Source organism: Etheostoma spectabile, chromosome 8 (genome assembly GCF_008692095.1).
Source record: "Etheostoma spectabile isolate EspeVRDwgs_2016 chromosome 8, UIUC_Espe_1.0, whole genome shotgun sequence".
Taxonomy (NCBI): domain Eukaryota; kingdom Metazoa; phylum Chordata; class Actinopteri; order Perciformes; family Percidae; genus Etheostoma; species Etheostoma spectabile.
In genome coordinates, this window is record NC_045740.1 from 19747475 (window position 1) to 19762254 (window position 14780).

General features: G+C 40.5%; 2 protein-coding genes and 1 long non-coding RNA gene across 9 annotated transcripts in view; 2 read left to right on the forward strand and 1 right to left on the reverse strand.

Moving 5' to 3' along the window:
- The window catches only part of LOC116693840 (uncharacterized), a 17426-nt gene extending 16072 nt beyond the window's left edge, over positions 1 to 1354 (reverse strand). The window contains exon 1 of the long non-coding RNA XR_004333021.1: positions 1344 to 1354. This is a non-coding gene — a long non-coding RNA (uncharacterized LOC116693840). The remainder of the gene's footprint in view (positions 1 to 1343) is intronic.
- LOC116693755 (mixed lineage kinase domain-like protein) overlaps positions 1 to 14780 on the forward strand; it is a 525120-nt gene that overhangs the window by 355222 nt on the left and 155118 nt on the right. The gene's annotated exons all lie outside the window — the stretch shown is intronic.
- The window catches only part of si:dkey-246g23.2 (solute carrier family 66 member 2), a 67315-nt gene that overhangs the window by 24434 nt on the left and 28101 nt on the right, over positions 1 to 14780 (forward strand). The window lies entirely within an intron of this gene.

A 14780-nucleotide genomic window follows, 5' to 3' on the forward strand; every position in this document is an offset into this window, starting at 1 on the left:
ATTACACAAATCATCATAATAATCATAATCTCATGAAAGAGGACATCTTCATGAACAAATGGTGTTCATCAAATTAAAACAATTTCCGACAAATTTGTGCAGTTAACAGAGAATGCCAAAAGCGATTTCAAACACTCGTAGGTGCATAAGAATATGTATATGTTGCATGATGCCCATTAATTCAAAATAGTTATTGAGATGTTGCTTCATAATTGGTAAATACAGTTATAATGTACATATTTGTTTATAAAATCAGCATAAACATGAGATCAACAAATCATCATTGGACACATAAGAAGGACACACATGACAGCACAGACAACACAACATCCTAAGAATTAATTGTAATAATTAAAATGCAGAGTGCAAAAAGTGCTGGTGTATTTATTGCACCCCTGCTTTGCTGTGCTATGCTATGTTTATGTTTGCACAATCCGCCAAGGCAATTTCCTTGAAAGTGGTACTTACTTGTCATAAATTCCTTCTCTGATTCTGATGCTGATTGGCCAGCCTGTTGTGTATAACAAGCACATAAGTGAATATAACTCTTTTTTTCATGGATGTAGGCAAGGCAAGGCAAGGCAGCTTTGTTTGTATAGCACGTTTCAGCAACAGGGCAATTCAAAGTGCTTTACACAGAAACGGTTAAACAATAAAAACAGATAAAACACAGAAGAAACAGTTAAAAAATAAAAAATAAAAAACAGATAAAACACAAGAATAAAAGTTACAGTGCAGTATAAGAAATTAAGCATTAAAGAAATGAACATAATTTAAAGAACGGCAACATCAAAAAGAATGGTCTTCAGCCTTGATTTAAAGAACTGAGAGTAGCAGCGGACCTGCAGGTTTCTGGGAGTTTATTCCAGATATGAGGAGCATAGAAACTGAACGCTGCTTCCCCCTGTTTAGTTCTGACTCTGGGGACAGAAAGTAGACCTGTCCCGGATGACCTGAGCAATCTGGGGGGGTCATAGTGTAGTAGAAGATCAGAAATGTATTTTGGACCTAAACCGTTAAGGGATTTATAAACTAGCAAAATTACTTTGAAATCAATTCTTTGAGACACAGGAAGCCAGTGTAAAGACTTCAGAACTGGAGTGATGTGATCCAGTCTCTTGGTCTTAGTGAGGACTCGAGCAGCAGCGTTCTGAATCAGCTGCAGCTGTCTGATTGATTTTTTTAAGGAGACCTGTAAAGACCCCGTTACAGTAGTCAAGTCTACTGAAGATGAAAGCATGGACAAGTTTTTCCAAATCCTGTTGACACATGAGTCCTTTAACCCTTGATATATTCTTAAGGTGATAATAGGCTGACTTTGTTATTGTCCCAAAAACCACCACCTCAGTTTTTAATGTAGACCATGACATAAGAAATATCACAGCGATATTTGCATTATTAAAAAAAGCAGGAGTGGCGACGCATTTTGATTTATGACTCCTTGGCACACAGACAATAATCTCATTGTCCTGCTGCAGTAAATAAAAAAACAACAACATACGAGTCCACCATTGTTAGCCCAATATGTATATGAATATCAAACACCCTTAAAGCTGAAAGCCAGTGCTTTAATCTCCAAAGTTATTGTTCCTACCTGCTGAAATAGAGCCAGAACAATAAAAATGTGTCCCTGTTCACACACTGAGTGAGGGGCTGCAATCTTTGTAGTTACAGTTATAAACACAGTCTCAAAAGATGGACTCTTCTGCTCACTGTCAGCTTAGCGTCGGTGCGGTGCTCTGATGTTTGAAATCGCTATTTTCAAACACTAGTTTGAAAGCGCTAATAAAAGTGAGGCTTGGGATGTCTTGCCTCATCTGAATCTCCTGATGTTCCTTCAGTCTGTCAGCATCTTGAAAGTTTCTGGGAACAAAATAATTCTTAATAAAGAACATTTAAAATGAAGGATTTGTGGTAACTGAAAATAGGCTCAGTGTTTGCCATTTAGTAGATAACAGCTCATCAACTAACAACCATCATTTGAGAACATATTGGCTCACTCGTCACGCTGGAAAACCTTTGAAAAACGCATGAAACGGAAAAACAGAACTTTCTTTGAAATGTCAAATTTAGATTCTGTTGTAGACAATGAACTTAAAAAAGAGGACACTGGGGTTTCTTAAGGCCACACCACCTGCAAACACAACCAATGTTGTGTGATCTTGAAGTGATTTGAGACATTTAGGGATTTAGCTGGCATGCACGGCAAGTTATAGAGGTGCTAGCAGGACAATTGACGGACAGTGCCAATGAAGGGCTTGTTTTTATTTCGGATTTACAGTGCTGGATAGGTGCAGGAGGAGAAAGGGAGGAGGGGGGGGGGAATGAAAAAAGACCTATATAAAGGACAGCAAAAGAGAACTCCACATTTAAGAGTAGGCTTAAGACTTTCCTCTTTGAATTGAAATCACTTGTAAGCTGTCTGCTTCCGCATTTTAAAACAGGCCAACATGGCGGCACCTTTGCCTATTTTCGCTTATTTTTCAAAAATAGTTCACTGAAATTTGTTTCTAAAACGTGTATGTGAGAAATAGTCTTTGCGGTTGCTAAATCCGTCTTCATTTTAGATCGGCAACAGTCAGTTAAAAGATTTTAGTGAGTTTTCGACAGGCAGCGAGTCGAGCTGGACGCCCCTGATTTGAATTAAGTAGCCTGGAAATTCAACTTTATGCAAATGAGGAGCGGGCAACTCAACGCCCAGTCTCTCCAAAGTCGCTGTGTCACTACCAGAATGCATTGCCCGGCTGCTTACATAGACAATGAAAGGGAAGCGTGGAAATGACGCTGCAAATGGACCTGTGTACCTTCAGATGGATGCAAACAGACTATATATCATGTGATGCTGTTTCATAATCACAGGAGAAAACTGTGGCAGGATGGTAATTATGAAGTATGACGTGCAGGGGAAAATGACATGTACTCTCTGAGACCACAGCTGTTCATCAGTATGGTTATGCATCATGCTTCCAGTGTTTCCGTTTGTTGCCTATTGGCATCTGCATTTTGGGACTAATTGTTTGTTGGGTTTCGGACTGGTTCTAACTGTCCTTGGGTCACTTTGAGATTTGATCTTCCTTTGTTTAAATTCATTTTTTTTAAACAACTCATTTAGTCAATTTTGAATTAGAAGTAAGTGTCACATAGTGGGATTCCACTCATATTCAATAAACAATCCTTTTGGAATTATCGCCCAGCCTTACACAAGCCCCTTGAAACAACATACAAGCAAACATATATACATGCATACATACAGACAGCCCAGTCATGGCAGAGAGCTGAGCATTAAACCCGAGTGGATGGAAGTTTATTTTGAGGAGGGTCATTCTGGAGGGTCACTGAACAACCCTAATTTATCACAGAGCTGCAGGCGCCCGCCAATGACTTTTAAGGACAAAAGTGGACGGAGGCACTAGAGCGAGAAGGAATTTTAAAAGGTAAATGGCGATGGTGGCCGTGGATGTATGGGTTTGACAGTATGCCAGAACTGTCAATGGACCTGAACTGAAGCTGACACTAAATGTTGGGTATGGAGACCTCATGTGCTGACTCTACTGATACATGTATTAGTATTCTGTCAGGATACCAACAAACAAGCAAAGGAGTGGTCCATCAATCCTCTTGTAGTGAAGCCAAACATCTTTACCAGCACATGCTTACACAAAATGTTTGAATGGACCTTTTCTTATTTTAAAGATTTCTTTTGGGGCATGTTAGGCTTTTATTTCCACATGAAGACAAGGGGAGAGAGAGAGGGGGAATGACATGCAGCAATGGGCCGCAGGTTGGTGTCAAACCCGCGGCCGCTGCATCGAGGAGTAAACCTTTATACGTGTGCGCCTGCTCTACCAACTGAGCTAACCCGGGCCATGTAAATGGACCTCTTCTGTCTGTCTCAGTCTGTTAACAGGAATGTCACTCTGAAGTGGCCCCTGTCATGTAAGCAATGTTAAGGTTGTTGAGTGCTCATCAGTGAAGGAGTGTGTGTTCTGACTCTGTTATCTCTTTTGGATCCCACAGTTATTCTTCTATAGACCAGATACAAATGGGCCTATAATTACGGAAGCCAAAAACAGATGTGGATTTTTTTTTTCATACACTTTTATCTCATGATAACGACTTATTCATTTGTTATCTCGATACAACAAAGTTTGTTTTCTCGAGATAACAAATTCATTATTTTGTTATCGCTACATAACAAAGATCATTTTATCAAGATAACGAATTAATTAATAATGTGTTTGTCTTGAATTCAAACTAATGCATTTGCATTACATTGACGTTAACGTTAGCCTACATTTACATTACCTTAGCTGAAGCAGCCGGGTATATATAAGAGTTTGTCAGCCTCCCATCTGTGTACAAATGAATCGCACAACTTAGCGGTAGGCTACAGCTACAACCAGTGGCTCTGCGGAAGCCGTTCGTGGCAGCGCATTAGTTTGAATTCAAGACAAAGACATTATTAATGAAATTGTTATCTTGATAAAACGATCTTTATGTCAAGATAACAAAGTGATTAATTTGTTATCTTGAGAAAACAAACTTTCTTATATCAAAATAACGAATTAATGAGCTGTTATCACGAGATAACAGTGCTTAAAAAAAGAAAATCCCTGAAATCCACATTGTTTGAAGAAAAACATGTTTTATTTGTGATGTTATGGAGAAAAACTACATTGCCCACAATTCTAAGCGTAACAGCAACGTCTCTGATTGGTCCAACTCGCTGTTACCATAGGAACGTTTACCATAACCGCGAACGGCTAGATTGAGCTTCTACCATTGTCTATGATAGTTTCTGTACACGGTCTCTTACCTTTTGGCTTTTTTGCCGTTTTCAAAATGTTTTTTTACCTTGAGAGTGTTCCTTTACATTCCGAACCACATTGTCGTAGGTGACTTCAGCCAGGTTGCGGAGAGACTTGGTTCAGCAATATCTATCGGGCTCCGCCATTGTAAAAATCTAACTGGAAGAGCCGTATTCTTACTCAGAGAATTTCCTCTGGTCTTCAATTGTTGCGTGACATAGGCCTATTAGTACATAGCAGAGGTCAAGCGGTCACAGAATAGTTGTTGTGGGTTGTATATGCGAATAGAGCTCATTAGTAAAGCCTCGTCTGGGTCCAGAGGCTAGAGAAAACACACACATCCACTCAGTGAGGAAGCAATCAGTTGTGGAAAAACAGTCATGGTTCACTAGGAAGGTCAAAGCTGCCTACTTTCAGAAGTGCTACTGCAGCAGAAACTGGAGGAAAAAGGGTTCTTGACAGAAGGTTATTATTTGCTAGAAGCCAGACTAGCGACATTTCTTACACAGATCATAGTTCATGTGATATTCTCTCTTTCTTCATTGTTTCCTTTTAATTAGCTGTCAAAACGTGCTGTAAACAAGAGGTGATAAGTGAAACTTAAACAAAAGACTATGTAAATAGATAAATGAGACAAAATAAAATGAGCACAAATCTATAGGAGCTATACAGTTAATTCACAGTATGTACAGTATATGTGTGTGTGTGTGTAGTAATATACATGAAGCAATACATTGTGGAATTTTTAGCACTTAGTAAAACGTAAAAACTATTGGTAAAATTGAGTTTTTTAGGATTTTGTTTGTGTTTTTGTAAACAGTTTGGGAAAAGTTGGTGTGCTGGCAGACATATACTTATCTGCGAGGAACTGCTTTTGATCTCATAAATTTCTTGTAATTGTGCTAAACTAACTGTCCTAATAGCACATTCATCTTGGCTTTCAACCATGCAGGCTATAGCTCATTTTGTGTAATTGCAAGTAAGAAATCTCTATTAAAATGCACACAGTGCCTCACCGTTAGGCATTCAAGCAAGAAACTGCAAACTGGGGACTTGTGAATGTATTACTTGGATGTTTCTGCATGAATTACTTTTGTAATACACAAAATATTATGCAAATGAATGTGCCAGTCCTCCCTGTGCATAGATATAAATTAGAAGATGCAGACAGGCTTTTTGTTTTGACGAATGTAACAAAACGACACTTGGAGAGACCACTGCAATGCTGTCAGGTACCAAAGAAATTAGGCCCTCTGTCACACCTCCATTATTTAGTTTATTTACTGCACATAGCAGATAAAAATAGAAGTTTTACTTAAGACGACTGGGCAGTGAAGCAACAAATCCAAAACTGGATTAAATATGGGAGCTACAGAAAGAAAAATCAACTACCTAATGTGGTGTACAGCCTGTTGCAATACGCCCCATCCCCCTGTGGCAAACAGACACACTGAGGCTATTGGAAATCAAAGAGTCACAGTAATTGCGCTGGATGTTGTGATTCCTATGTGTGTGTTTTTGTGTGTCTTCAGGCATATTTGTGCAGTAGTGTGTTTACATCTTCATGATGAGACTAGAAGTTTTAATTTCAGCAAAATGCACACAAGCCTTAGTCAAAAGTATACAGCGACGCAAAGCTTTATCTCAATCCAGCATGCCCCTGTGATAATGACCTCAACTGCATTGTCTCTCACTTCATCATTGCACTTCTCGTTGCTGATCACAGTCTCGCACATTTTTGTTTATTTTGTTAATTGAGCGGTAGATGAGCTATTAATAACTTTGTGATTTAGTTTTCCTTTGCTTCGACTGCTCTAAATGAGAACATGCTTACTTGGAGCTTATGTTTTGGCAGCTGAAGAAGCAAATTAAGATCCCATTGCTATAGGTCAGATGTTCCCTCTTTGTGTGATTAAAGACATATTGTACAGTAGCTGTAGACTGAGCATGACTGGAAAGTTTGCAGCCAGACAGATGTAAATTCGGACAGAAATAGCAGTCTTTGTTGACACAAATAACCCCTGTAACGCATGGCTGGTCTTGAGCCGTCCGCTCTCTCCACACAGTGCGGGTGCCAGTCTGACATTGTGCAACATCCCTTCTACAAATTGCTCTCCACTGTGAAGCAGCTAAATAGCTTAGCAGGAGGGAGGGGGGAGTAAAATAGAACGGATGATGTAGAGGCGTGTTCGATGCAAAGAAATAAATCAGGACCTTTTCTGGAATTATAACGAGACGGTCCTCGCCATCTTTGTTTCTTTTTAATTTCCTTCTGATTGGTTTGCTTCTGTGAGGTTTGTGTTAACTGGCCACACTGTGTATTGTTCTATGCCCTGCTGAATTTCCTAAATAATTGCTGAAATACAGTGTTTGGATGATTTTGTAATCAAGTTGAAAAGCACAGTCAGCATTACTCATGTTTGTCTTGGTAAATAATCCAAACGGTTTACCAGAGAAGGCAGTTGTGTCATTTAAGTAAAATATGAAGTAGCTCAAGAGACTAAATTCACTGGGAAGGCAATTTAGTCTTGTGAGTGCTTCTGTGTGTTAGATTCCCACAGTAATTTAATGACTGGACATTATTTTAGAAGCTTTTGTATTATTCAGAGAACTAACAGAGATAGAGGGAGACACAGAGAGCAATGGACCCTTTCCTATCTGTCTTCACTCAGACTGGTTGTGCTGGTAAACCAAGTTATTTTTGTGCTGCACAAACAAGTCCCTATTTCTTTGGTTTTCAGAGGAAGAGAAAAAGTTTAGAATCCTTATGATTGCAGAGTGCATGTGGTGTCCCTACTGAAGTTTGTGAAGGAGGTATTAGAGGACTTTTCTGCTGTCAATACTGCAGAGCTGTGTTCATGGGCTGAAAAGGCAAAGCCAGTCGACAGGATCAGCTCAAAGATACCGTGAGATCTCCCTTAATCAGGTTTGGCTGGTAGGGTAACTAGCTTAGTCCCTTGTAGGGCTGGGATGATATGTCCCCATTTGATTCTTTCACGATACATGGGTGCCGATTCAATGTGTATTGCGAATCCATTGTATTGAGTATTGCGATTTTCTTTTCCTTCTTTAACAACAATATGTATTTTCTAAAAAGAATGCACATCAAATAGCCTGGATGCCAGCCAAATTTAGCCCCGCCCACAACATTTGAGGTTGGGAAGTTCGGTCTGGACTTGATCGGTTGTGGAGCAACTATGCTCGAACCAGTGCTGTTCGGACCAATCATATTGTCAGGACGGGCTTTATACTGTGATGGACAGAGGATCAACAGTAACGTTATCAACCACGTCACCAAAAAGCTCTTGAGTTGAATTTGTTTACAACAAAGACGGCTGCCGCCGGAGAATTGAGATGTGTAGACTCCGCCATCGCGTCTGTTATAGAAGATATCGACGCCGCATTCATTTTAAAAGAGGAACAGAGGACCGGGATCAAGGCACGGGTCAATCTGAAAGATGTTTTTGCCATCCTCAAGGATTCAGCAAACGTTTTACTTATCAGCTGGCCTACGTCACATACTCCGTTCCTCTGATTGGTTGTAAGTCTATCCAATTGAATGCAGAGACATTTTGTTTCCTGGTCCGGTTGAAACGCGCGCCATAATCACAGCCCAGTGGAGCAGTAACAGGCTCATATTCAGACTAGAATCTGAGTATGATGATGTCAGGCTACACATCAAATGTTAGTCAGTCTGACATCTATTTCATTTGTAAAGACATGTATTTTCTGCCTTTGCTACGTTTTGCTGCAAACGAATATGATGTTGTCGCCGTTAGCATTTCCTTGTGAACAGAAAATATTTATGTGAGTTATTTGTTACAAAAAATCCGGATACATATGATTTCCAATTTTTTTCCCCCACCCCTAGTCCCTTGCATTGCCAGCCCGATCTGTGAACAATCTATAATATTAAAGGTTTTTACCTTTTATCCCCAGAGTAAAACAATGAGCCGAGCACCCAACAGACAGCCCACAAGAGATGTCAAGCTCCCAGTTTCACACATCTTAAAATACACCGAGCTCAGTCGTTCTGCTCCCAGACTGACAGTGCTAAGTCAGCATATCTCAAATCTCTCTAGCTGTCAGCGTCTATCCTTGTCTCTGTCTCTCTTCTCACTGCTCCGTACTGTGCGTTCTCTGCTCGGCCTGAGTTTAGCCTCCATACTACTTGACTGACACAAAGCTACTCTCCCTGTCTTTCTGACTCTCTCACTGACTCCATCCCTCCTTCCATCCCTAATCATCCTCTCCCTCCTCTGTGCAGCTCGTGCAAGAGTGCTTTTAAGTAGCTGAGACAGTCTTGATAATGCTTCACTCCAGATAGACCTGCTAAGGCTGTCACAACTGCTGACTTCCAGCTGAACACACAGACACACACAGACACACACAGACGCACACACACACACACACACACACACACACACACACACACACACACACACACAAATTGATTGACTTATCCCGGCCGAGCAACTTCACATCTTCCCTGAGTAACTTTATACACAGGTATTGACATCCTTGCGGCTTCTTCTTTGCCTGTTTTAGTAATTGAATTGTTTGATCGTGTATGGGCTTTGTGTAAACAAAGAGTCTTTGTGAAGAGGAAGTGTCTCGCCTCCTCCTGGCACTCGGGAGCCTCTGGTGTCTTTGAAGTGCGCCCCAGACCTCGACACACACCAGACAGGAGGATGCAGTTTGAAAAGGCCAGGCCACCTGTCCTGTTTTGGGGTGACAGCCACAGAGGAGGGTGTGTGTGTGTGTGTGTGTGTGTGTGTGTGTGTGTGTGTGTGTGTGTGTGTGTGTTTTGTGTGTGTGTGTGTGTGTGTGTGTGTGTGTGTGTGTGTGTGTGTGTGTAGATTCGTGGGGTCCAAAAACCGGGAGTTCAGTATCCTGTGGTACTTGGACCCAACAGCTTTGTGGGCCCAAAATGCTGGACCACACAACTTTAAAGGGCTGTTTGAGGGTTAAGACTTGGTTTTAGGATTAGAGTTAGCTAGGTTATGGTTAGGGTGGTGGTAAGGGTTAAGGTTAGCCATTTAGTTAGGGTTAGATGATGGTAGTGATGGTTAAGGTTAGGGTAAGGAGCTAGAAAATGCATAATGTTAATGACGGGTCCCCACAAAGACAGTGCACTGTGTGTGTGTGTGAAGTGAAGTTGCTCGGGCGGGATAAGTCAATCAATCTGTGTGTGTGTGTGTGTGTGTGTGTGTGTGTGTGTGGGAGCCCTTGTAGCCTCATTCCTGAGTGAACAATTGTATATTTTGAGCATAGAAAAATATATTTTGAAAGTACGTACATTACACTTATTTTGAAAAGAAATTAAGCACAAGTAAAAAAAAAAATTAGTTTGAGCTAACAAAAATCTCTTTGTGCTCAATAATTGTATTTGCATGTTTACTATTATCCATAATAACCCTTGTCTCAACTCTGCCCGAACACACATGCTCAACTTGTCAGTGCGATAAAATTAACCAATCGGAGAATTAAAGAAGGTCAAGTCTGATTGGCTGTCTGTCTCCAATTAGATCAATTAGATTGCAGAACTGACTACGGTGGAGTTGGTGGACTACTGGATTAAAACATATTTCGGTCAGTATTTTTTATTATTGACCTATATTAGAGAAATGCCCTAGTATTTTTGTGCATTATAATGCTGTTATGTTGTTTGAATTACAATAACTTATATTTCTTTGTGTGACTAACATTAGTTTGACTCATCACACTCATCCTTGTCAAGCAATCTAACCTTAGCCGAGCAGAAGACCATAACGTTATAGTTTTTGTAGCCAAAATGTCATCTAAACAGCAACACATAAATGTCACACTACAGCCACATGTAAGTCGTTTGTCATACTTTGGTTACATAGTTACCATGTTTTAATAACATTCATTCTGTATTTTAGTTTGTGAACTAGCTATCCGTGGCTAGCGCTAACGTTAACTAATTGATGTCAAAAAGCAGTAGCTAACTCCGTCCAAGATAAGGTTTCACTGGGGACCAAATAACGTTAGGTGCAGTGAGACTCATAAAGTGTTGTAATGTGTTTGAACTGTGCATGGAAGAATCTCCTTATTTAATTTTTCAATGTCTATAAAACAAAACCATATCTTGGCAGTAGTTTGCTACTGCTTTTTGACATAAATTAGCTACCGTAAGCAACAGATAGCTAATGCAACGTTACACTGCAAACTAATGATATACAGACAAACAGAATAAAACACAGTATATGTCAACAGTATTACAAACGACTTACATGGGGCTGTAATGGGACATTTTAAGTGTTGCTTTTCAGATAGCATGTCAACTGCATAGACTGTATGGTCCGCTGCTGTGCTAGATTAGGGTGACCAGACGTCCCCGGTTTCCAGAGAGAGTCCCCGGTTTTGGTGACCTGTCCCCGGCTGGATCTGTCCCCAGAAATGTCCCCGGTTTTCACTGTGACTGACAGACCCAAAATTGGAATGAAAGAATGAAAAAATTGACCAAACGTAGTGGATAATCTCTCAAGACAGCCAGAGCCAGCGCTGCTCAAAGATGTTTTAAAAAGCTGTATTTTACGATGCTAAAATTACTGATTATTTACACTGAGTCTGGTGGGTTTAGTGAACGCACTTTTATGTTTTAAAAAGGATCTTAATCTTTAACAGAAAGGTCAACCTCCTTAGAAATCCTTACCATAATGTTGTCAGACACTTAGAATATTAATCTGAGTCTGTCAGTAGCAAAACGATCACTTTTATGAACGTAGATACAAGCTGGACAATTTTCCTATTAACTTACATTGTAGCTTGTTTTGCTGCCGCCGACTGCAGCAATCTCATTTAAAACTGGATCAATGTCAAAGGAAAATCTCTCCTCAATAGTTTGTATTGTATGTGAAACTCAATGAGCTGTTGCAGAAACAAGCCTGAAGCAATAAAGCAAAAGCTGTCAGATAAATGCAGTTCAGTAAACTACATTCCCTTCTGAGGTGTAGTGGAGTACAAGTATGAAGTAGCAGCAGGGGTGATTCTAGGATCAGACCTTTTTTTGGGGGGGGGGCTCAGCCCCTAATGAGAACAGCTCTAGGTCTAGTGTCCCTGTTTTAAGTTTTACAAAAATAAAAACATGTTGTGTTTTGGAGGTATATACGCTTCTGAGCTGAAAATGTCCCCGGATTTTGTCTGAGAAATCTGGTCACCTTATGCTAGATTGCTTGAGAAGGATGAGTCAAACATTAGTCACACACGGAGATATGTTATTATTATTAAAAGCACACAACAGCATTTTGATCCACACAACTATTAAGTCATTTCTGTAATATAGGTCAATAATAAAATGATACTCTAGATCAGTGGTTGACAACCTCTCTGGTTTGAGGTTCCCCCACAGGGCTGTCAAATGTTCCTCCCCTATATCAATTCTCAATATGTTCTAAATGTATAACACTATTCATTATATTGCTTTTTTCATAACATTGAACAGTATGAATTAGGATGGTTTGGTCAGGTTTGGGGCGGCTGTGGCTCAGTGGTAGAGCGGTTGCCTGCCAATCGGAAGGTTGTGGTTCGATCCCCGCCCCTGCAGTCATTGTCGAAGTGTCCTTGGGCAAGACACTGAACCCCGAGTTACATCGGAGTGTGAATGTGTGTGAGTGTGTATCTGATGAGCAGGTGGCACCTTGTACGGCAGCCCCGGCCACAGTGTATGAATGTGTGTGAATGGTGAATGTTTCCTGTAGATGTAAGAGTGCTTTGAGCAGTTGTTAAGACTGGAAAAGCGCTATATCCTAGTTTGCCTACTACTTTTTGAAGTGCGGCTTGATGTTTTGAAAAGTCATCCATTACTTTTAGCTAATCATTGGAGTTGTTGAGTGAGTACTTTTAGCAATTTATTTCTGACATTCATGCATTACTTTTAGCTATCTGTTTACACATTGTTGTTTATGTGTTTCAGCTGATATTATTGTTTTAACTAAATCATAATTTAAATTTTTAGTTTGATTAGTTGAGCTACTCCACAATCTTTCCAAGTAACCCCGGGCAACAGCAGAAGTACACTTTTTTGCGGAATCACTGATATAGATACTTTTTTTCCCAATATGCATCCAAAAGGTGTTATGGCAAATTAGATAGATTTGTGTTTCCTGCTTCTAGCGATCTAATTGGAGTTGAACAGCCAATCAGAATTGACCTTCTTTAATTCTCCAATTCATTCAAGATTCAAGCGATTCAAGATTTCAGTGCGCAGTCACAGAAGGCTTGTATCATGTTTTGGTGTCATTACTTAGAATTCTTCATGGGGGCGACAGAAACTACGCACTATAGCTTTAAGGGCAAAGAAAAGCACACCGACTAAAAATTTAAAAAGATTAATAAAGGTAAATTAAGTCAAATAAAATAAGACAAAAGACTGCAAAAAATAGAATACATTATGAATACTGTAACTGGAGGATACAACTATGGGGGATATTGCATTTGTAACAAGTAGTATTTCACAGTAGTACAGTGAGGATTATTGCACATTTAATCACAGTGAATTGTTCATATATTTTATATTTTTGCCGTTAGACTGTTGGCAGGGAAGAAACTGTTATAGAACCATGTTTTATGTGTAGTGGTACTGTCCTGCAATGGTTGATTTGAACTCAAGGTGGGTAAAACAAATAAATAAAAACAGCGAGAGGAAGGAAGAAGCTGGTCCAGAAAAGTAAGCCGGGAATTATGCATGATATAGGAGGACAAATAAAAGAGATGACTCCATGAATGATGCATAGCTTTCTCTCTTCATTATACTCTTCCGGGCAGTTTGATAATGCAGGTAAACATTCAAGGCTGCATAAGAGAGATGATGGGATGGAGAGAATGAGGGAGTGGAAACTAGAGGAGCGGTTTTGGGTGTGTTGCTTTCTGTATGAAAATAGATTGGATTGCTTGCTAAGAGGACAAGAGGGAGTGTTTTTGGTATCTGACTGTGTATGTGTTGCAGATAAGCGCGAGAAGAGGGAGGGGAAGCTGAATAAAAAAGCAAGAGATGAAAATGTAAGAGGCTCAGCGGGAGGCTTTAAACTCTGAAAAGTTTACAGTAGTTTTAAAATACCACTCCTCTCATTGTTGCTGCTGTCAGCATGTTTATACTTCCCCACTTTGGCTTCATTCAAAAGGAAATGAGAGGGCTTTTATGTTGCTGATAAAGGGCAGCCTCTAAGCCACTCCTGACTCCAGTCTCTGCCAGCCGCCTGTGACTGCAATGACTCAGGTTTGATGTTGTGTTGAAGTAAAGGGGCACCAGAAGTGAACAGGGAGTTGTGAATAAGAACTGAAAAGAGCCAGCTTCTCTGTCTCCAGCTTTTTGACTTCTGTCAGTATCAAATTGTGAGAGGACAGACAGTAAACCCCCGAGAGAAATTTTTTGAAAAGTAGTATGTGGTGGACGCTGGAACGGTGGTGTGTTGTTGTGTTGGTGTGTGTGTGGGTGGTGCGAGGGTGTGCAGCTTTTGGGGGGTTATTGTTCCTCCGCCTTGTGCGCGTGTCTGTCAGCTGTGGGGGGTTGTCTTTTGTGGCGGTCTTTAAGCCTTTAAAATCACTTTCGTGTTTGAAAAAACCCCACGCTGTCTCACTGCAAAGTTCATCGGTTTGTCCCAAGAGAACATATCAGGGGCCACTGGATTGGAATAGGAATGAAAGGGGAATGTGGGTGCGTGGGTGCGTTCCACATCGGTATAAACATTAAAAACAGCGTTATCTCAAAAATACCAAACTCCCCCAAAAAAGGTAAAGTTCACTAAACATGGGGGGCCCAAGGGTTTAGCAGTGGGCCCTACAGAAAAAGGGTTTTTGTAGTTTCCCCATGTTGGTGGGTTCCCCCCCCACCATCAAAAAATCATCATCTTTGATCAAGGCACTGGCTCAGATCTGGAGTTGGTCCCCGGGCGCTGTAAATGGCTGCCCACTGCTCCCTTGAGGGATGGGTTAAATGCAGAGAATGAA